Source organism: Aotus nancymaae, unplaced genomic scaffold (assembly GCF_030222135.1).
Source record: "Aotus nancymaae isolate 86718 unplaced genomic scaffold, 86718_ANA_hifiasm-v0.15.2.pri h1tg000058l, whole genome shotgun sequence".
Classification (NCBI taxonomy): Eukaryota; Metazoa; Chordata; class Mammalia; order Primates; family Aotidae; genus Aotus; species Aotus nancymaae.
In genome coordinates, this window is record NW_026988472.1 from 3,274,783 (window position 1) to 3,298,480 (window position 23,698).

General features: G+C 38.2%; 1 long non-coding RNA gene across 3 annotated transcripts in view; it reads right to left on the bottom strand.

Annotated features, from left to right (window-relative positions):
• The window catches only part of LOC135269889 (uncharacterized), a 31,159-nt gene extending 7,847 nt beyond the window's left edge, over positions 1-23,312 (bottom strand). For 2 of the 3 annotated variants that reach the window (XR_010338125.1, XR_010338126.1), the window contains exon 1: positions 23,061-23,312. This is a non-coding gene — a long non-coding RNA (uncharacterized LOC135269889). The remainder of the gene's footprint in view (positions 1-23,060) is intronic. The other variant, XR_010338127.1, reaches the window with a different exon arrangement.
• Positions 23,313-23,698: the final 386 nt, after the last annotated feature.

Below are 23,698 nucleotides of genomic sequence, written 5' to 3' on the forward strand. Positions count from 1 at the left end.
AAAGTTAAACTATAAACTAAATTCCTTCCCAAGGTTAGATCGGCCTATGCCCAGGAATGAACAAGGACAGCTTAAATGTTAGAAGCAAGATGGAGTGAGAGTGAGTTAGGTCTGATCTCTTTAACTGTCATAATTTCCTCAGTTACAATTTTTGCAAAGGCGGCTTCAGCCTTGCTGAGACAAAGCCTATGATTGTTTTCAAGGTTACCTGACTTACATGGCATTTTTAAACTGACCTAGGCCTGCTTTTCTCCTTCCTTTCTTGTCCCAGTAGTTGTATAGGACCAGACTGTGACAACTTGCATTTGCTTTTGCCTTTATCCATTGTCCTGTCTGCTTTTGTGATTAGGATATAATAAAGTAGTTAGACGCATCCCTTCACATTTCTCCAATTGGCTCTGCCGACTCTATATATATAAAGTCGGTATTTGCTCTGCCAGTGCATCTGAAAAATCCATCCGTATATTCATGTATCCATTGTGGTGGTGCCATCTGAAAAAGCTTTGACTATTAATATATTGGTATGATACCGATTGATACGATACTAATAATTGATGGTGTCACAAAACAGAAGAGGAAAAGCAATGTGTGAATTCAAATTTTCTAGGTGAGACTGCACCCCAGAAGGTCTCTGACCTATAGGACACTCTTAAAATGCTTCCCTCTTGAATAAAAAACACTTTTTCAGCCTGGCAACTAAAAGCCTTCATGACCTGGGTCCTTTTCCTTTTCCACCTCTTCTGTTTATTACTTCTGCAGCATTTACTACAGTTTCCTGCTCATTTTGCTTCAGGCCATGCCCCTCAACATACCAAGTGTTTCAGGTCTTCCTTTTGTATTTATAGTTTCTCCTACCTGGAATTCACTTTCTCCATCTGCTGAGTAAAGTCATGCCGATTATTCTAAACTTTCATAACTTGTCTCTGGAGCCTTTCCTTGAAGCTGTACTTAGATAAGTTATCCCCCTTTTTTCACTCACCTACCCTCTGAGAACCCCACATATCTGAGACAGGTCTCAGTTAATTTAAAAAGTTTATTTTGCCAAGGTTAAGGACTCATGCCCATGACACAGCCTCAGGGGGTCCTTAAGACATGTGCCCAAGGTGGTCAGAACAAAGTGTGGTTGTATACATTTTAGGGAGACATGAGACATCGATCGACATATTTAAGATGAACTTTGGTTTGGTCTGAAAAGACAGCATAACTAGAAGCAATGGCAGGATGAATTGAAGTGGGGAGGGGACTTCCAGGTGATAGGTAGATAAGAGACAGATGGTAGCATTCTTTTGAGTTTCTGATTAGCCTCTCTAAAGGAGGCAATCAGATATGCATTTATCTCAGTGAGCAGAGGGGTGACTTTGAATAGAATGGGAGACAGGTATGCTCTAAGCAGTTCCTAGCTTGACTTTTCCATTTAGCTTAGTGATTTAGGGGCCCCAAGATTTATTTTCCTTTCATGCCTCCATCCCTCTGTTACAGTATTTACTACTGGCAGGGTGTGTGTGTGTGTGTGTGTGTGTGTGTGTATTATACACATAACAGAAATCTTCATTTACTGTCACCTATAGGTCCTTGGAAACTGTGATTTTAAGTGAAATGTTGTATGAGGAAACAAATTTTACCATAGGCTAATTGATATAAATAACTGTTCAATTCCTATGGCATATTTCTGGTCAAAAACCTCACCAGACTTCTAAATGAAGACCCCAAACACATCTAATATTAACATTGAGATAAACATAAAGTAACAAGTAAGAAAATTATTACCCAATATTTGGTGAATCAATGAATGATGGTGGTCATAGTGGTCATGGGTTAAATCAGGCAATAAATATTTGCAAAGGGAAAACTGTAATGAGTACTTTCTATTGTCAGAGGTGTGTGAACCAGAGTGAATCCATCTTTAATAGCAGCTAGGTAAAATGAGGCTGAGACTTACTAGGCTGCATTCCTAGATGGTTAAGGCATTCCAAGTCACAGGATGAGATAGGAGGTCAGCACAAGATACAAGTGATACAGATCTTGCTGTTAAAACAGGTTGCAGTAAAGAAGCCATCTAAAACCCACCAAAGCCAAGATAGCAACAAGAGTGACCTCTCTGGTCGCCCTCACTGCTATACTCCCAGCAGCACCATGACAGTTTACAAATGCCATGGCAATGACAGGAAGTTACCCTATATGGTCTAAAAAGGGGAGGCATGAATAATCCACCTCTTATTTAGCATATAATCAAGAAATAACAATAAAAATGGGCAACAGGCAGCCCTCTGGGATGCTCTGTCTATGGAGTAGCTTTTTTTTTTTTTTTAAGTTTAGGATACATGTGCATGTTTGTTACATAGGTATACATGTGCCATGGTGGTTCGCTGCACCTATTGACCTGTCCTCTAAGTTCCCTACCCTCCACCCCCACCCTCCAACAGGCCCTAGTGTGTGTGTTTTCCTCTCCCTGTGTCCATGTGTTCTCATTGTTCAACTTCCATTTATGAGTGAGAACATGTGGCATTTGATTTTCTGTTCCTGTGTTAGTTTGCTGAGGTTGATGGCTTCCAGCTTCATCCATGTCCCTGCAAAGGGCATAATCTCATTCCTTTTTATGTCTGCATAGTATTCCATGGTGTATATGTACCACATTTTCTTTATCTAGTCTATCATTGATGGGCATTTGGGTTGGTTCCATGACTTTGGTATTGTAAATAATGCTGCAATAAACATTCCTGTGCATGTGTCCTTATAGTATAACGATTTATAATCCTTTGGGTATATACCCAGTAATGGGATTGCTGGGTCAAATGGTATTTCTAGTTCTAGATCCTTAAGAAATCGCCACACTGTCTTCCATAATGGTTGAACTAATTTACACTCCCACCAACAGTGTAAAAGCATTTTTATTTATCCACAGCCTCGCCAGCCAAGAAATATCTATTGTTTCTTGACTTTATAATAATTGCTTTCCGACTGGCATAAGATATTATTGTGGTTTTGATTTGCATTTCTCTTTTTTTTTTTTTTTTTTTTTTGAGACAGAGTCTTGCTGTCACCCAGGCTGGAGTACAGTGGCACAATCTCAGCTTATTGCAACCTCTGCCTCCTGGGTTCAAGCAGTTCTCTTGCCTCAGCCTCCCAAGTAGCTGGGACTGCAGGCCCATACCACCATGCCAGGCTAATTTTTTGTATTTTTTTAGTAGAGACGAGGTTTCACTATGTTGCCCAGGCTGGTCACAAACTCCTGAGCTCAGGCAATCTGCCTGCCTCGGACTCCCAAAGTGCTGGGATTATAGGCATGAGCCACTGCACCCGGCTTTGATTTGCATTTCTCTAATGATCAGTGATGTTGAGCTTTTTTTTATGTGTTTCTTGGCCACGTACATGTCTTCTTTTGAGAAGTATTTGTTCATATCCTCTGCCCACTTTTTGATGAAGTTTTTTTTTCTTGTAAATATGTTTAAGTTTCTTGTAAATTCTAGATATTAGACCTTTGTCAGATGAGTAGACTGCAAAAATTTTCTTTCATTCTGTAGGTTGCCTGTTCACTCTGATGATAGTTTCCTTTGCTATGCAGAAACTCTTTAGTTTAATTAGATTTCATTTATCAATTTTGGTTTTTGTTGCAATTGTTTTTGGCATTTTTTTCATGAAGACTTCACCATACCTATACTCTGAACGGTATTGCCTAGGTTTTCTTCTCGGGCTTTTATGTTTTGGGGTTTTACATTTAACACTCTAATCCATTTTGAGTTACTTTTTGTACAAGGTGTAAGGAAGGGGTACAGTTTCAGTTTTCTACATATGGCTAGCCAGTTTTCCCAGCACCATTTATTGAATAGGAGATCCTTTCCCCATTGCTTGTTTTTGTCAGGTTTGTCCAAGATCAGATGGTTGTAGATATGTGGTATTATTATCTGAGGTCTCTTTTCTGTTCCATTGGTCTATATGTCTGTTTTGATACCAGTACCATGCTGTTTTGGTTACTGTAGCCTTCTAGTATAGTTTGAAGTCAGGTAGTGGGTCTTGTTTGATTTCATATGAAATCAGTAGTTTTTTCCTAATTCCATAAAGAATTTCAATGGTAGTTAGATAGGAATCACATTGAATCTATAAATTATTTTGGATAGCATGGATTATCTATTTTTTATTCCTTTACTTTCCTAATAAACTTGCTTTCACTTTACTGTATGGACCTGCCCTGAATTCTTTCTTCTGTGAGATCCAAGAACCCTCTCTTGGGGTCTGGATTGGGACCCTTTTCTGGTAACACTACCACCATAAACTTCAAAACAATAACAAATATTGCACTCACTGAATGTTTTTATACCTAATTGTTTATTGTCATGCACTTGTATGATTCTAGTATATGCTGCAAATTTTTTATTTGCCAATAATTTTATTCATTTATTTTCCACCTGGCTTATTCCAGTTTAGAGTCTTGCCTATCCAGAGCCTATCTCAACAGTTCAGGGCACAAGGCAGAAAGCAAGATATAAATAACCATGGAAGCAAATTCAACCACCACTTGTTTTTATAAAGTTTGTTGAAACACAGCCATGCTCATTTGCTTGCATACTATCTATAGCTGCATTTGCTATAAAAACAGAGTAGTTGGCTGGGTGTGGTGGCTTACACCTGTAATCCCAGTACTTTGAAAGACCAAGACAAGAACATCACTTGATCCTTGGAGTTCTAGACTAGCCTGGGCAACATGGCAGAACCCCCATCACTATTAAAATATTTTAAAAATTAGCCAGGCATGGTGGCACACACTTGTGTTCCCAGCTACTCAGGCGGCTGAGGTGGGAAGATCACCTGAGCTTAGGGAAGTCAAAGCTGCAGTAAGCCAAGATTGTGCTACTGCACTCCAGCCTGGGTGACAGAGACCCTGTCTCAGAAATACAAAGGAAATAAAAAAAGAGAAAAAGCAATGTGTGAATTCAAATTTTCTAGGTAAGACTACACCCCAGAAGGTCTCTGACCTATAGGACACTCTTAAAATGCTTTCCTCTTGAATAAAAAATACTGTTTCAGCCTGGCAACTAAAAGCCTTCATTACCTGAGTCCTTTTCCTTTTCCAACTCAAAGCGAGACTCAGTTGTGATTGCAACCATATGGATTGCAAAGTCTAAAATATTTACTGTTTGACCTCTCACATTAGAAAGCTTACTACATTCCTGGAACAAACTATGGTGACCACAGCCCCACAGGAGGAGCACCCCGGCCACTTCCTCAGATTGAGGATTGCATGAGAGGCAGAGTCATAATTCCTCCCTACTTGGAACATCAACATTCCTACAGATGCTAAGAGGTGCATGTCTGACCTGAATAGCCAAAACCCTGAGACAGCAATGAGCCTGTAAGGGGAACAGCTTTCCTGCTCACCAGGCAGGGGAGCTGAGATAGTTCCCACTTTTTACCCTGGTAAAACCTCAGCACACCTAATTGAGAGCTACCCCAGCCACCCTCATCAAGGCTGGGACCTTGTTCCACTGCTGGATATTACATCTACCCACCTGCCTTAGCTACAGGGATATTTTTCCTATTGGCCTGAAGCGTGAATCATCAACTCAGTAAATAAAATACCAGTAAATAAATAAATAAAATGTATACCACAAGAGAATGAGATAAGCTTCAAGAGATCCCTGCCATTTCAACCCGACAAGAGACAGTGAACTTACCACACATCAAGAACGTAACTACTACAACCAGCATCTGGAAATAGCCAGTGTACAAAGATTCTCTGTAACTAAGGAAATCATAAAGAGCCTTCACCACTAAAAGCACCAAAAATCAAATTAAGCTAAAATAAACATTAAAGTCTGATACCTAAGAGAGAAAAAAAGAAATTAAAAAGAAAAAACACAGTCCAATCAAAAATTCAAGAGCAATTTGAAGAAATAGTATATCCAACTGAAATGGAATTTGCAAAAGTAATTCTGGTAATACAACACAACAGGGTTGCATGACATGCTCAAAAGATCACACTAGCTCCCCAGCAATGGATCTAACCCAATAAGAAATCCCTGAATCACCAGATAAAGAATTCAAAAAGAATTCAAAGAGATACCAGAGAAACTTGAAAACGAACTTAAAGAAATTTTAAAAACAATTCAGGACATGGATAAAGAATTTTTCAGTGAGTTTTCAGTGAGACACAGTGGCTCATGCCTATATTCCCAGCACTTTGGGAGGCCAAGGTGGGTAGATCACCTGAGGTCGAGAGTTCAAGATCAGCCTGATCAACATGGAGAAGCCCTGTCTCTACTAAACATACAAAATTAGCTGGGCATGGTGGTCCATGCCTATAATTCCCAGCTATTCAGGAGGCTGAAGCAGGACAACTGCTGGAACCCTGGAGGTGGAGGTTGTGGTGGGCTGAGATTGCACCATTGCACTGCAGCCTGGTCAACAAGAGCGAAACTCTGCATCAAACAAACAAAAAAAAAAAAAAGAAAAAGAATTTTCCAGAGAAATAGATTCCATAAGGAAATCACAATCAGAACTTCTGGAAATAGAAGACACATTTAGGAAAACACAAAATACACTGGAAAGTGTCAAGGAAAGACTAGAGCAAGTAGAAGAAAGAATTTCAGAGCTGGAAGACAAGGCTTTCAAATTAACCAAATAAAACAAGACAAAGAAAAAATAATTTTTAAAAAATGAACAAAGTCTTTAAGAAATATGAGATTATATAAAATGGCCAAACCTAAGAATAATTAGTATTCCTGAGGAAGAAGAGAAATCTAAAAGTTTGGAAAACTTACTTGAGGGAATGAGGAAAACTTCCCTGGCTTTACTAGAGATCTAGACATCCAAATACATGAAGCTCACAAAACTCCTAGGAAATTAATCACAAAAATATTATTGCCAAAACACATAGTCATCAGGTTATTTAAAGTCAAGATGCAGGACAGAATCTTAAGAGCTGTGAGACAAAAGCATCAGGCAACCGATAAAGGAAAACCTATCAGATTAACAGAAGATTTCTCAGCAGAAACCTTAAAAACCAGAAAGGATTGGGGTACTATCTTTATGCTCCTTAAATAAAATAATTGTCAGTCACAAGTTTTGTAACCAGAAAAACTAAGCTTCATAAAACGAAGGAGCGATAGTCTTTTTCAGACAAACAAACGCTGATAGAATTTGACAATACCAAATCAGCACTACAAGAAATGATAAAAAAGATTTATAAATCTTTAAAGAAAACCTCAAAATACACTAAAATAGAAACTCCTTAAAGCATAAATCTCACAGAGCCTATAAAACAATAACACAATTTTTAAAAAGGTATTTAGGCAACAACTAACATCATAAATAGAACAGTAACTCACATCGCAATACTAACATTGAAAATCAGTGGCCTAAATTTTAAAATACAGAATGGCAGAGTAGATAAAAAATGAAAAAAAAAAGAACAGCAACAAAGTATCTTCTGTTTTCAGGAGACTCACCTAAAACATAATGACTTAGACACACCGTAAAGGGTTGGGAAAAGATATTTCATGCAAATGGAAACCAAAAGTGAGTAGTAGCTATTCTTATGTCAGACAAAACAGACTTTAAAACAACAACAGTAAAAATAGACAAAGAAAAACATTACATAATGATAAAAAGATTAGTCCACCAAAAAGATGTTACAATCCTAAATATATATACATTCAATATTGAAGCTTTTGAATTTATAAAACAATCATTACTAGGCCTAATAAATAAGATAAACAGCAACACTATAATAGTGGGGGACTTCAATGCTCCATTGACAGCACTAGACATATCATCAAAACAGAAAATCAACAAAGAAGCAATGGACTTAAGAGATATTTATGGAATATTAATTCTACCCAATTGCAGGCTATACATTCTTCTCATCAACCCATGGAACATATCTCTAAGATAGACCATATTATAAGACACAAAATATGTCTCAATATATATTAAGAAAATCAAGTATCTTCTCAGACCACAGTGGAATAAAACTGAAAACAAACACGAAAAGTAACCCTAAAGCTGTACAAATACATGGAAATTAAATAATCTGCTCTTGATTGATCCTTGGATCAGCCTGAGACCCATCACTAGGTGAGAAACTGGTTTAAGATTCTGTCTTGCAAATTCCTTTTAAAGGACTAAAGTTAGCATTTAACAACCAGCTGGTGTTAATTTCTGCTTACACTTAGAGCACTCAGAGATCTTATAATTTGTCTGATCATTGCTCATTTAGCAGCATTTTCTCCTAGCGAAAATATGGTAATAAGATTTTTAAAAATTGTTTTTAAAGAGCTCAATGGTTAAAAAGTCAGCTTAACTAAAAGGCTAATATCCAAGATATGTGTGTGTGTGTGTGTGTGTGTGTATGCATGTGTGCATGTTTGTGTGTGTGTGTGTGTGTGTATGCATGTGTGCATGTTTATATTTGAAAGGCCTTTATGTTTTGGGTGTTTGTTTGTTTCTCCTAAGACCTTATCTTTTTTGGGGCATACCTTTTTTCTTTTTATTCTCAGTTGACTGAATTTTGTTTTCACTTGATTTTTTTTTTCTTTTTTTTTTTTTTTTTGAGATGGAGTCTTTCTGTGTCACCCAGGCTGGAGTGCAGTGGCATGATCTTGGCTGACTGCAAACTCTGCCTCCAGGATTCAAGTAATTCTCTGCCTCAGCCTCCCAAGTAGCTGGGATTACAAGAGCCCACAACCACGTCTGGCTAATTATTGTATTTTTAGTAGTGATGAGATTTCACCATCCTGGCCAGGTTGGTCTTGAACTCCTGACCTCATGATCCACCAACCTCAGCCTCCCAAAGTGCTGGGCTTGCAGGCATGAGTCACTGCACCTGGCCTGCTAGCTTTAAAATTATTGGTAAATAATATTTTAGAAATACGTTAAGAATTTTCCAGCATATATTTTTGTTTGTATTTATTAATCAAGCAGTTTCATACTTACCCCTGCCAAATACTGTAAGGTGTCAAAATTTTGGGGGTTACAAAACTATACACCACCCCAAAACAGAATAGTTACAAAACCATACACCACCCCAAAACAGAATATTTGCTTGTGCAATTTTTAATAAATCAGACATTGATGTGGGTTTAATAAAAATAGCTGCATCTTAAATTTAGTAAAATTACCATAACTTTCAATCCTGTGGCTATAGGCAGTCTGGTTCACCAACAATAAAGATGTTTGTTTTGGGGAAGGACTGTTATTGTCATTGTTTCAAAGCTATACTATAAACTGTGTTTCTCCCTAAGTTTGTTCAGCCTATGCTGAGGAATAAACTAAGACAACTTGGAAGTTAAGAGCAATATGGAGTCAGTTACATGAAATCTTTTTTCACTGTCTCAGTTATAATTTTGCTATGGTGGTTTCATAAGTTTAAATCATGACTATTACAGTTTTCTTAATCCACATAAACAGTTAAAATAAAATCAGTAAATGTAATTGGATAAATATTTGTAGGCAAACTGGTCATAATTTAGAATATAAAGCTATATTAAATTAAATAATAGATATTTTATTATTTGGGTATTTTTCAATAAATATATATCACGGGAAAACATTCTTGCTAAAGAAAACAGAGTATGTCCTTCAAAAAAAAGATGAACAGATTTTATGTAATTCAAAGCTTATTTAAAGGTCTAAAGGTCCAAAATGTCTAAAACAAGTTAAAAGAAACCAGGAATAAAAAAAGATGTAAAGAGGGATTCCATGTTTGGGTCCCCTTCCACGAACACTCCCTTCGTGGAAGCCATCTTTCTCTCTCCTGGATTTCCCCTCTGGAGTCCCCTTCCACACTCTCTCGTGGAAGCCTGTCTTCCCCTCCTAAACTCCATCTCTCTCTCTATTCCCTTCCCCTCAGTGTGGAAGCTGCTTTTCTCTCCTGGATTCCATCTTTCTGGATTCTCTCTTTAAAATAATAATAATAATAATAATAATAATAATAAAGATGTAAAGAAAGTTATAAAACTAAAGAAGTATTTTTTTGAGGTTAAAAAACTTAAAGAGAAATAATTTTATATAAGAAATAATCTTGTAGGGTAACATTAGTCCTAAAGTAAAATAACTGCTTTTTTAAAAAGGTGGGATGTTGGGAACTAATCAGAAAGTCTGACCATGTCATGAACAGTCAGTGTAAGTCACAATAAGAGGACTTACATATATTTACAAAAAAATCCCAAAAACTTTTATATAATCAAGTTTTCATACTAAGTTTTGGTTTACTTAGAAAAAAAAGAGATAATTTTTTTTAATGAAAGTTATTATATTCATGTTCTGTATGTGCTTTTAAAGTCCTTGTAATGGCTGAGTGCGGTGATTCACGCCTGTAATCCCAGCACTTTGGGAGGCCAAGATGGGCAGATCAGGAGTTGGAGACCAGCCTGGCCAGCATAGTGAAACCCTGTCTCTACTAAAAATACAAAAATTAGCCAGGCATGGTGGTTCACACCTGTAGTCCCAGCTACTTGAGAGACTCAGGCAGGAATGTTGCTTGAACCCAGCACGCAGAGGTTGCAGTGAGCTGAGTTTGCACCACTGCACTCCAGCCTGGGCGACAAAGCGAGACTCAGTCACAAAAAAAAAAAAAAAAAAAAAAAAAGGTCCTTGTAACATTGAGTTACAGGGCATTAGCTCCTGGGTTAAAGAAACCAAATTCTGCTAAATCTCAAATACTGACAGCAATTAAAGCCTCATCTTCAGGCCCCTTGGAAGATGCCAATAAAAACAAACTACGTTCCTGAGATACAGGGCAAGAAATTAAAGCTATTCAACTCCTCAAGTCCCAGGGACTATAGCAGAAGAGATGGACCCATAAGATTGTAAGGGCTGATTTTGAAAGATAAAATGAGTTCAGTTTCTCTATAAATTAATGTCAAAGGCACACTGATGTAAAACCAGTATATGGACTCCTGTGTCAGATTAACAAGGTTTTCTTGAAACATTAACCAGCTTCTTAATAAAGGTTATTAAAGGCTAATGGAAGTTATATTTTATAATCAAGATGAAATTTAATAGATTACAAAATTTTGAAAAACAAACGTAATTGGCTTCATGCTTTTTTCTTTTTTCTTTTCTTTTTTCTTTTTTTTTTTTTTTTTTTGAGACAGAGTCTTGCTCTTCTGCCAGGCTGGAGTGCAGTGGCATGATCTTGGCTCACTGCTACCTCTGTCTCCTGGATTCAGGCAATTTCCCTGCCTCAGCCTCCTAAGTAGCTGGGACTACAGGCGCATGCCACAACGCCCGGTTAATTTTTTGTATTGTAGTAGAGACGGTGTTTCACCAGGGCCAGGATGGTCTCGATCTCCTGACCTCATGATCTGCCCTCCTCGGCCTCCCAAAGTGCTGGGATTACAGGCGTGAGCTACCATACCTGGCCTTCATGCTGTTTTCATTAGGGTTTCTGGTTTAGAAAACTAAGTCTCCTCTCTCAAAGATTGAAGGATTTTTGAAATGCTTGAATTATCACTTTGGCTAAATAAATGTCTTTTCAATGACTTGTAATTCCATTGTTTAATATCAAGTGATTTAAACCTTTTATATTTGACAAATTTTCCAAAATCAAATTTTAAATTATGTATTTTTCTAACCTAATTAATCCTTTAAGACATTAGGTTTCCTAAAATCTAAAAATGAAATGATTTGACTTATTTTGATATAAAAATTATACAGGAAGCTTTGTCAAATATGAAATGGTATTTGCTTTTCTTTGGGCTGTATTTGTATTAAAATGTTACAGGTATGTGTGCCAAAATTATGAGAAACTCCTGTAATGCTGATATAACTTAGTGTACATTATCAGTAATCATCATAATTGTTATGTTAAAATTATTGTGTACCATAGAGTTAAGAAATTTTCTTGTCAGTTGTGTCTTTTTACTATGGCTGCCTTAAAACTTTCTTTTTTTTCCTGGCTGGGTGCGGTGGGTCACGCCTGTAATCTCAGCACTTTGGGAGGCTGAGGCAGGTGGATCATTTGAGGTCAGGAGTTAGAGACCAGCCTGGCCAACATGGTGAAACCCTGTCTCTACTAAAAATACAAAAGTTAGCCAGGTGTGGTGGTGGGAGCCTGTAATCCCAGCTACTCAGGAAACTGAGGCAGGAGAATCACTTGAACCTGGGAGGTGGAGGTTGCAGTGAGCCAAGATGGCACCACTGCACTCCAGCCTGAGCCACAGAGCGAGACTCCATCTCAAGAAAACAAAAAACACACCAACGAAATACCTTTTTTTAATCCACAAACAATTATCTTGTTCAGCATTGTTTTAAAATAAAATGACATAATGGAATTCTGAGCTTGGGGAGAAGGGTGGGAGGGGAGTGAGGGATAAAAGACATATATTAGGTACTGTGTACACTGCTTGGGTGACAGGTTCACCAGAATCTCAGAAATCACCACTAAAGAACTTTGCCATGTAACCAAAAACCACCTTTACCCCACAAACTATTGAAATATAAAAAAGATCCAGGCTCTAACAGATCAGTGTTTTCCAGAGGTTAAGACAGTGGGGGGCAGGAGGGTAACGGATGTGACAATAAATAGAGGTGTACCATGTGGTATTCCGTCCCACTGTCTCTTACCTATATTAAAGGCAAGATACTGGCTGTGCTATGGTACTATATTATTAAAAGACCAGCTCCCAACATATCAACGTGGATTCAAAGTCTGTCAAAGTGATCAAGTGGTCAGTGAAAAGAAAGAAAGACAAGGAAACAGTTTTCCTTAAGGCTGGGCCCAGGGGAGACACCACATAATGCTGCTCTGGGCATGTCTAACATTCCCCTGAAAACCTCACTTTTTATTATGTTCTTTCATTAGGGGAGGAGGAGTGAGGTTACACAAAGTTTCAGTGATAATTATACAAAAAGAAACATGAGCAAAAACTGTTGACCAAAGATCACAATATGGTATTGTAAAAGCAGAACAATGTAAAAGTTACTATCTGTGCATCAGCATAAAATCCATAAACCTTAGCAAGAATAGAGGTTAATTATAAACTTATAATTATCAGCAAGAAAAGCATTGGGCTCACAGCTGCAGGGAGAACAGGATCTGACACAATACAAGCAGCCTGACCACAAAACTGCAAGAGGAGGGAGACCTCCATGCAGGCCTGGAGGAGCAGAGGGAGAAGAAAGACTTACATCCTTATCTGAACCACAGAGGTTTTTCCTCACAACAGACGACCCTCATGCATCTGTTTATAGGCTCTCAATAAGGGTTGCATTCCCTTTCCAGGGCTATAATTAACATGCCTTTCCTGGGAAAGGAATCTGAGTAATAAGCCTCTCCATTACATGTTTGTTTATAGGCTATCTGCAACAGGAAGCTTATTACGTGCTTTGCTGTTATCTCTCTCTGGCAGTCAGGCTATGTGGTTTGTCTTTAACAGAGTTCCTGTTTTACAAGAACAACTCAGCAGAGCCAAAGTTACAAGCTACATTTTAACTTTTCACATCATTCTTCATTTTCTCAAATATAATCGATTCAGGAAGTAACAAGCATAACAAAGCAAATAACTCATTTTGGGGGAACCAAATTCTTAAGAGAATTTACAGGTTAAAAATTAACAACAATTTCTTGTTATTTCAGTTAGCTCGGGTTTTACCAATTCTTCCAGAATCTTGGGGTTTCTCATCATCACCAAGGGGTCCACACTGTTCCCAGCATTATTTATTAAGTTGGAAACTGGGTAAAGAATATGTGGGCATTTCTATATTATTTCTTAAAACTTCATGTAAATCTACAATTATCTAAAAACAAAAAGGTTAATTTAAAATAAATTTTATTTTTAAAAAAGTTGCTGATCCTGTTATACAATGTCAAGGATTTTGCAAGTCCTCCTTATATGGCTACCTGAGCATCCTTTGTAAATTGTTATTATTATTATTATTATTATTATTTTGAGACAGAGTTTCGCTCTTGTTACCCAGGCTGGAGTGCAATGGCTCGATCTCAGCTCACTGCAACCTCCGCCTCCTGGGTTCAAGCAATTCTCCTGCCTCAGACTCCCGAGTAGCTGGGACTACAGGCGTGCGCCACCATGCCCAGCTAATTTTTGTATTTTTAGTAGAGACGAGGTTTCACCATGTTGACCAGGATGGTCTTGATCTCTTGACCTTGTGACCCACCCACCTCGGCCTCCCAATGTGTTGGGATTATAGGCGTGAGCCACCGCGCCCGGCCAATAAATTATTTTATATATTGTATAATTTTATCAGGTAGCTGCTTCTTTTTAAATTTAGTGAACCATCAGCATTTAAGACAAAAAAAAAACTGAAAGAACTAAAAATTAAGAACCATGATAAAATCTACCCAGAGTTTCTTCAAAAATTAAAGATAAATGAGTGTAAAATATCTACAGCATAAAGTTTGTAATTTATTATGAAAGCAGAGATGAAATTAGGTCTTTCACTTAGCCCAGGTGGCCAAGATTATAGTGAGCTATGATTGCACCATTGCACTGCAGCCTGAGTGACAGAGCAAGACTGTGTCAAAAAAAAAAAAAAAAAAGGCTAGGTCCATCTGCCTAAAGTCTTCCTCTAGACTTTTCTTGGAAATGTGGCTGAGTGGAGAAAGAGGATGGCCAGGTCAAAACAGTTTCACATTAAAGATGAAGTTACAGGTAGTATTTCCTTATCAAAAGAACACAAGACAGTAAGGCTATTAATGAGAGATAAGTGCCATTGTTTTCCAACCACTTTTTACCTATGTGAGGTGTAATGTAATGGTTCTGAAACTGAAGTACAAGTGGTGAAATGTTAAATGATCTTGGGTGATCTAAGGAGTGAAGTACCTAAAAGATATCAGAGCAGTTGCCCATGCAACAACACTGGATGGCACATTAATTTGAGGAACATTTGAAAAGTTAAATGTATCTCAAGAAAACATTATATTAAAGGTAGTATAACAGTACTGAAAATATCATTAAGTGGTACATGAATGACTTAAGGATGCAGTGCAGATTCAGAACAATCACTGTGGAGGGTGTCTAGGTTCTTGGCATCTTAAACAAAGAATTGGACAAAATGCACAAACAAACCAAGGCAAGAGTCACAGTGTAGGAGCAGGCCTGAGCATAGGGGCTCGAAGTCCCTGTTACAAAGTTTTTATGAGTTTAAATACTCTCTAATTGGGGTACGCCCTACGTAAATGAAGAGGATGAAGTAAAGTTACAAAGTTATTTACTCGTTGTATGCTCTATGAAGAAGATATTTCCAGTTATAGCTGAAGTGTAAATCAGCCTTATGTTCCCTGCCTTCAGACCCTATTTTCCTGCCTCATCTCCCCCTGAGAGATGCGATTCCCATAAAACTTTATGGGAGGAAGAGGGACCAATGATCTTTTTTCTGTAAATGCTTCATGCTGACATGTGGCATAGTCCCTACCTATTGGGGATTATGGAACTCTTACCCTGTTCTGTCTAGTGGAGGCAGGGTAGCTCCTTGATGGCCAGGAATGGTGTCTTCACCTGGAACTGGCTGGAGCCTTTGTTGCATGATCATCTGAAGCTTGATGGTCTTTAGGTGAGAGGAAATGTGTTTGGTTGAAAGATTTAATGGGAACTTCAGGGGGAGGATACCTATTCTTGTTAGAAATGTTTGTTAAAGATATTTACAGAAGAAAGAAAAAACTGGTCTGTTCTAGAATCCATGTGTTATCTTAAAGTCTTAGCACAAGCAACTCCATTTTAGTTTGGTGTGGTTTGTTGGGGCCTAGTGCCTGAGCTTAGTCCCAAACAATGGCTTCCCAGAATTTTGCTTAAAAAATTCCTCCTTTTTGGTCAGGTTCTCACTTAGGTGAGAGTGTGACCAAAACTTAGGGCCTTAGCACCACTCTCAGTTATCATCATTTTGAGTTTCCAGTATTAGCACGTCATAAATAGCTTACAGTGTCCTCATGGTTGCACATTTCTTTTAGCTCCTGTTATTCCAGTTGAAGAGAGACCATGTGACATTCTAGAGATGGCCACATGCTGTCAAGAAAACAAAACAAAAAAGGACCTTTTTTTTCATCCACAAACAATTATCTTGTTCGGTATTGTTTTAAAATAGAATGATATAATGGAATTTTGAGCTTGGGGAGAAGGGTGGGAGGGGAGTGAGGAATAAAAGACATATATTAGGTAATGTGTACACTGCTTGGGTGACAGGTTCACCAAAATCTCAGAAATTACCACTAAATAATTTTTCCATGTAACCAGAAACCACCTTTGAAAGGTGGTTTAAAGGTTTAAAACCTTTGGAAGTCTCCACACCAGGGAGACTACCAAGAGTTCAACATATGCTCCTTACCCAAGGTCCCCTTAAACCAAACTTCCTAAAATCAAATAGATCAAAGAATGAGCTAGATAAAGAGTTGACTCACTTAACTAAGCAGTCTCTTTGTTAACCCCCTACCACCGAAATTCCATAATCTTCACTAGATGTATTTCTCTATAGGCCAAAAGTGCCAGCAGCTGCACAGACACTTTCTGTTTAGCCAATTTTATCATAACTTTCACAAGAGAATTTAGGGCCTATTGTGTAACTGTAGAATTTGCTATAGAACCTATCATGAGGGATACATTTCTAATCATTGCTTCTTTTGTTTTAAATCATGGAAAAAAGGACCGGACAAATGATGCCCCTTTAGAAGAGTGAAGGCCTTCTGACAACTTTCTCTTTAACCCATGATGTGGGCTAAGAGGAGTGAACCAATGTTTTGTTTTTGATTGATTATGAGGCAATGCATTTACCATTAAAATTTCTTACTTTAAGACTTCATCTTTTATCTATCAGAATATAAGGTAATCCATGTACAAGGCTGGCTGCTAACTCCTTCACAAATAAAAGTACACCCCATTAGTATACATAACAGACTCCATCTTCACTTCTATTGTTCATAGAGGCATAAGCAGAAAAAGAAAATCATAGATAATAGTTTCATGGCAGTAGAAATCTTTTTTTTTGTTTTTGTTTTTGAGAGAGAGTCTCACTCTCCATCCGGGCTGAAAGGGCAGTGGCGCAATCTCGGCTTACTCCATCCTCAGCCTCCTGGGTTCAAGTGATTGATTCTCCTGCCAGGCCCAGTGGCACACGCCTGCTGTCCCAGCCTCCTGAGTAGCTGGCACAGTGGGCGTGTGCCACCGGTCCTGGCTAATTTTTGTATTTTTAGTAGAGTCAGGGTTTCACCATGTTGGTCAGGCTGGTCTCGATCTCCTGACCTCAGGTGATCCACCTGCCTCGGCCTCCCAAAGTGCTGGGATTACAGGCGTGAACCACCTCTCCCGGCCAATGGTAGAAGTCTTATTCTGTGAACTTGGGTAAGCTGTTCACATCAAGGATGCCATCTTCCTCTTGGGACAAATTTCCCTACTTAGCTTTAACTCAAGGGTTCCAGTGGGTGTGAAGTTCCCAGAGTGTGGAGGGATCTTTCTCAGTTGGGAAACCAAGAACTGAAAGCCCAAAGTCCTGAAGTTTTGTTGCAGTAAGGATGTCAAGGTCAGTCTTTCTCTAATGTTTCCAGAAGATTGAAATCATAAAAAAGCTTTCTTTACCTGGTAAAAATACACTGTAGCATAATAATCAACTGTTATAATATCAGCCCTCTTGCATAGGAAAGCTTTCATACAACCAGAAAACATGCATTGAAAGTAACAATCAAAGGAAATCCCTTTATAAAATGTTTAAATGGTCTTAAAAGGTGACCAAATGCACCTGAAGCTTTAATTGTTTTCCCAGGAATATGGAATCAAGCATTGCTTATAAACTACTTTAAACAATTTTAGTATTAGCTGGATTAACATGAAAGTATTTTCTTGATATTTAATTAATTTTATGTTTTACTTAGGTTAGTAGCTTTATAGAAGGAAATTTGGTTATTTCTGTGGTTTACAATAACTTAACATGATAACTATAATTGTGATTGGTATTGTAAACTTAGAAATCCCATACAATTTCAGAATATATATTAGTATTCACAAAAATATAACCTAAAGAAGATTGAATATCATTTTGACAATCTCCTGTACCTAAACATATCAAATAATCCTGTTTACCTCTTCTCTCGATGTTTTTAAGGGCCCTCTAATCCATCCAGAAAGCCAGGCGTTAGGAAAGACAATTTTGAAACTTAAGTTTGATTTTGAAATTCCAGATTACCATACATTATTTATTTTGCCAAAATGATGACTCAGAAATTTTAAAGAAGCAAAAACCTTTTATAACCTTTACACACACACACACACAGACACACACACACACAGACACACACACACACACATCCTACTGTTCTTACACAACTTACATATGAAAGTGTTTCTAATAGTCTTAATTGTATGTTACAATGGCAAGTCTTAGCAATTTTAACTTTAATGTAAAACCTGGTAAGTTATATTCTAATAAAGTTTGACTGTTTCCAGCATAGCTAAAGGGTGGCCAACTCGACATGTCCCCAGGCCTTACCTAGCTGTAAGGGAGGCAAGTTAAACAATTTTCAAAAGCCAAAGAAGCAGTTTATGACCTTAAAGCATTTAGCAAACCTAATATTTGAACATAATTTAAACCACGTTTATGTTTTGAAGACATTTTTATTTTACCAATAATCTTGAAAAACAACTTTATTTCCCAAAGATTGCTAAAATCACATGAACTAAAAGGTGTACACTTTCTATTTTTCTATATTTGATTTGAGCTATTATTATTAAACCAATTAAAAATTTACAGAGGAGATACACAGTGACTTTTACTTTATATTTAGTTTACGTAGAGAGAAAGGGGCCAGAGACTGACAGGTAAGAAATTCTTACCCTTTTTCTGGCATGCCAGGTTTCTGAGTTCTCTGTCCCTGAGCAACTTTGGTGACCCTGCTTAACTGTATGCAAACAGACACATTGCCATGAATTAAGACTATTCATAGATAATTTACAAATTCTGGAGAAACTAGGCAGAGAGAGAAATATGACTCAAATTCTATTTGTGAGAGTATACTTAACACACTTAAGTATCAGGAAGCATAAAATCAAAAAATTAGTTTAAAGATAAAAAGATGGTGTGCTCCATTAATTCTTGCAGGCCCAACAAAGGTTGCTTAGTAATTCCATATAAATGGAATGAATGATGACTTCCTAGAAATTCATAGGAACACAGAACTAAATAAAAGTCTTCCACTAGGAACAAAAAAGAATCATGGAGATTTTATACATATATATGTATATCTCCATACACAAGCAAAGCCAGAAAAGAATAAATAGCAAACAAAAGAAAACTAGAAGCAAAAACACACAAGCAGGAATCCAACCTGAATTTTTCTACTCAATTTACCCTGGAGGTTACAGTGTTACCTAAGGCCCCCAAAAACCCACATAATGAATATTTTATTTCCGATATGCAATTCAACATCCTTAAGTTCACCAATATCATTATACATTCTGTGCAATCAAGAAATCCACTTTACGGCCATGACCAATAAGTACTTTAGCACTATTCACACAAAAAAGTAAAAATAGTGAGAAGCAATGCAAACGTGTATGTGAAATTTGGCTTCACACTAAATCCAGCTTCACGTTCAAATATATTAAAAAAAAAAAGAATTGCCAAACTTCTGATGCATTTTTACAATACTTATTATTTTACTTTAATCAAGAATAAGAGCTTTAGACTGGGCGTGGTGGCTCATGTCTGTAAATCCCAGCACTTTGGGAGGCTGAGGCAGGTGGATAACCTGAGGTCAGGAGTTTGAGATTAGCCTGGCCAACATGGTGAAAACCCGTCTCTACTAAAAATACAAAAATATTGGTTGGGCGTGGTGGTGCATGCCTGTAACCCCAGCTACTTGTGAGGCTACAGTAGGAGAATTCTTTGAACCTGGGAGGTGGAGATTGCAGTGGGCCAAGATTGTGCCATTGCATTCTAGCCTGGGCGACAGAGGGAGACTCAACATAGGGAGACTCTTTTTCAAAAAAAAAAACAACTAAGAGTTTTAACTATGAAAATGTTAATTAGCCAAATGTCTCCAATTCTCTATCATGTTTTAAAAAAGATTTTATTATTTAAACTTTTTTATATCTTTCTCCCCTACTCAATAATTGCTTACTACATTGTTTCATAAATAACCTCTTCAAATCTGTAATTTGAACTAACTTTTAAATAACTTTTTTAGACAATTTTTTTTTCCACTAACATAAGCCTTTTTGACACATTTTATATACAGAATTACATGTTAGGCTGGGTGCAGTGGCTCTCATCTGTAATCCCAGCACTTTGTGAGGCCGAGGTGGGCAGATCACCTGAGTTCAGGACTTCGAGACCATCCTGACCAACATGGAGAAACCCCGTCTCTACTAAAAATACAAAAAAATTAGCCAGGCATGGTGGCGCATGCCTATAATCTCAGCTACTTGGGAGGCTGAGGTAGGAGAATCGCTTGAACTCAGGAGGCGGAGGTTGCGGTGAGCGGAGATGGCGCCATTGCACTCCAGCCTGAGGAATAAGAGTGAATCTCCGTCTCAAAAAAAAAAAAAAAAAAAAAAAGCCAGGCACTGTGGCTCATGCCTGTAATCCCAGCACTTTGGGAGGCCGAGGCGGGCAGATCAACAAGTCAGGAGTTTGACACAATCCTGGCCAAACATAGTTAAACCCCATCTCTACTAAAAAGTACAAAAAAATGAGCCGGGCATGGTGGTGGGCACCTGGAATCCCAGCTACTCCAGAGGCTGAGGTGGGAGAATTGCTTGAACCCAGGAGGCAGAGATTGCTGTGAGCCGAGATCACACCATTGCACTCCAGCCTGGGGGACAGAGCAAGACTCCATCAAAAAATACATATATATATATATATATGTGTGTGTTAACTAAAATTTTTATTTTTAGTAACCTTAAACTTTAGTGAAACCCTAAAAAGCAAGAACTTCTGAACTATTAGATATGGGCATGTATTGATAAGAACAATTCCACAATTTTAGAAACATATTTCTCCATATTACAACCCTTTTTTAACTGGAAGTGACCCAGATATCAAATGAGCGTTAATAATAACTTTAAGATTTTAATTAACACAAAAATTTAGCTAAAACAATTACCCTATTCACTGTACTTAATTTTTTACTTCTAATAAGGGAGTCATGAGACCTCAATCAATATATGTAAAACAAACATTGGTTTGGTCCAGAAAAGTGGGACAACTGGAGGCATGGAGGAGGTTTGGAGGCTTTCAGATCACAGGTGGGAGACAAAGCGTTGCATTATTTTGAGTTTCTGATTAGCCTTTCCAAAAGAAGCAATCAGACATGCATCTATCTCAGTGAGGTTTTAAATAGAATGGGAGGCAGGCTCCCCCCAGACAGCTCCAGCTTGAGTTAACACAGACATTTAAAAATATCTATCAAAGACAAACATAAAATTAAAGCAAAATGTGGCCAAGCGTAATGGCTCACGCCTGTAATCCAGCACTTTGGGAGGCCAAGGCGGATGGATCACGAGGTCTAGAGATCGAAACCATCATGGCCAACATGGTGAGAAACCCTGTCTCTACTAAAATATAAAAAATTAGCCGGGCATAGTGATGAGTGCCTGTAATTCAAGCTATTCGGGAGGCTGAGGCAGGGGAATTGCTTGAATCAGGAGGCAGAGGTTGCAGTGAGCCGAGATCGTGCCACTGCACTCGAGCCTGGTGACAGAGCAAGACTCTGTCTCAAAAAAGAAAATGTGTGCTGACAATTCTGAAGGCCTTTCTATTTTTATTCCATTAATAATATTAAAGCTAGCTTTCTTAGTAAGTTATACTTACATCACGTAAACTTGAAAATTGCTCAGACTTATTTACTTGATTTATGACCATTCTTTTACTTGTAAGCAAATTTGGTAGACACAACATATAACAATAGGTGTACTTACAAATAAACACATCTAAACATGTATATGCACACATAAACAAAGATCCAATAATGTGAAACCTTTGCCATGAGATACCAATACAAGCTTGCCCGTTTTACTTTGCCCCAGTAGATAATTCAAAGAAGGTGGTGAACCTAAATTTTGGGTAAAGCAGTCTCCATGGCAGTTTGATTTTTAAAGGCTAAACTTCCTCAGACTCCAAGGAACACTAGAACCAAACAGTATCAAAGTAGGGTTTCATGTTAACTAGGCCCCTGCTTACAACAGTAGCACAAAAGCCTGGATACATGAAATGCCATTCTCCTTTTCCATTAGACAGGAAACTTGAGATTCTAAACAATTTTGGGACCAAGCAGCATTTCAACTTCGAGGGAAAATTTTAAGGAGGGCTTAATACTAGACTTCAGAACCTCTTCCAAGGCATCGTTTTTGGTCAGGCTGTGGTCCACAGGACCCATGGAGCCTCCTCCTGTGGGGGTCCAATATCAGAGTTCCAGACAGCTCTGGCCTTTCTTAGGTGGGCACTGGTACCACTTGGGATGCATTCCCTCCAGAGCCATCTATGAGCTTTCTTTTGTTACCTGGGTGTGATCCCCAATTTGTAGTATCCTTATAATTTGATAAGGCCACGCTTTTCCCTGCTTCCTGTTTCATTAACTTTAATAATAGAAACTAGAGGCTAGATGGGTTTCCTTTGCCTTTAGCCGGTTGAATAGGGGAAGGGAAAAATTTAGCATAAGAAAATAAGGTTTAAGTTGCCTGAAACTTGTTTGAGGTTGCTCCCAGCTATGCCACATTTAGGAATCAGAGACCACACATGGAAAAGATTTTTAAAAAGGTCTTCCCCCTTTGGGGCAGGGTGATTATTCCCACTCGTTCCTAGGCCTTCAGGCAATACCAGGTAGTGGCCCCAGCCAATTGCCCTCAATTGCCAAGGAGCTACTAGGAAACAGCCGCTGAAAGACTAAACAGAAATAAAGAAAAAAATAAAAGGACCCAGGTTCCTTAAGTGAACCGGGTGGTAGTATCAGACTTCTCCAAATGAAAACCCCTCAGTTTCACTGTCCACAGCCAGAAACCTGCAGTTGCTTCCATGTTTAGGTGCTGCCCACCAAGGGTCCCAGGTTGAAAAGGAAAAGAAATTCCTCTGTACGAAGCAGAAAGGAAAAGGAGAAAGGAGAAGAATAAATCCCAAATTTGGCTTACCGCTTCCTCCTGGCTCACCAAAATATGTTAACAGTGCAGGATGTCCAGGTTCTTGACGTCTTGAACAAATAATTCGACAAAACTCACAAACAAAGCAAGGAAGGAATTAAGGGATTTATTGAAAATGAAAGTGCACTCCACAGTGTGGGAGCAGGCCTGAGCATAGGAGCTCAAAGTCCCTGTTACAGAGTTTTTGAGAGTTTAAATTTACAGCTCAAGTATGAATCAGCCTTATGTTCCCTGCCTCCAGATTCTATTTTCCTGCCTCATCTCTACTATACATTTCAGGGAAATGTATATAGTGAAATTACAAACATTTCACTATACCAACCTCAGTTCATGGACAAAGAGGAGAAATGGGGAAGGGACACAATAAGGGCAACAAATTTATTCTGAATATTTTATTTCCTTTAAAAAAACTGAAGGATATTGTCCCAGCTTCTCGGGGAGCAGGGGAAGGAGGGTCCTTTGTACCCAGGAGTTTGAGTCCAGCCTAGGCAACAGAGCCAGATCCCAGGGTCAATCAATCAATCAATGACTGAAAGAAAAAAGGAAGAGCAGCAGTAGAAGCAACCTGGCCTGAGAATGAGAAAATACTACTTTAGGGCCTGATTTACAGGACATTACCATGGTACTTT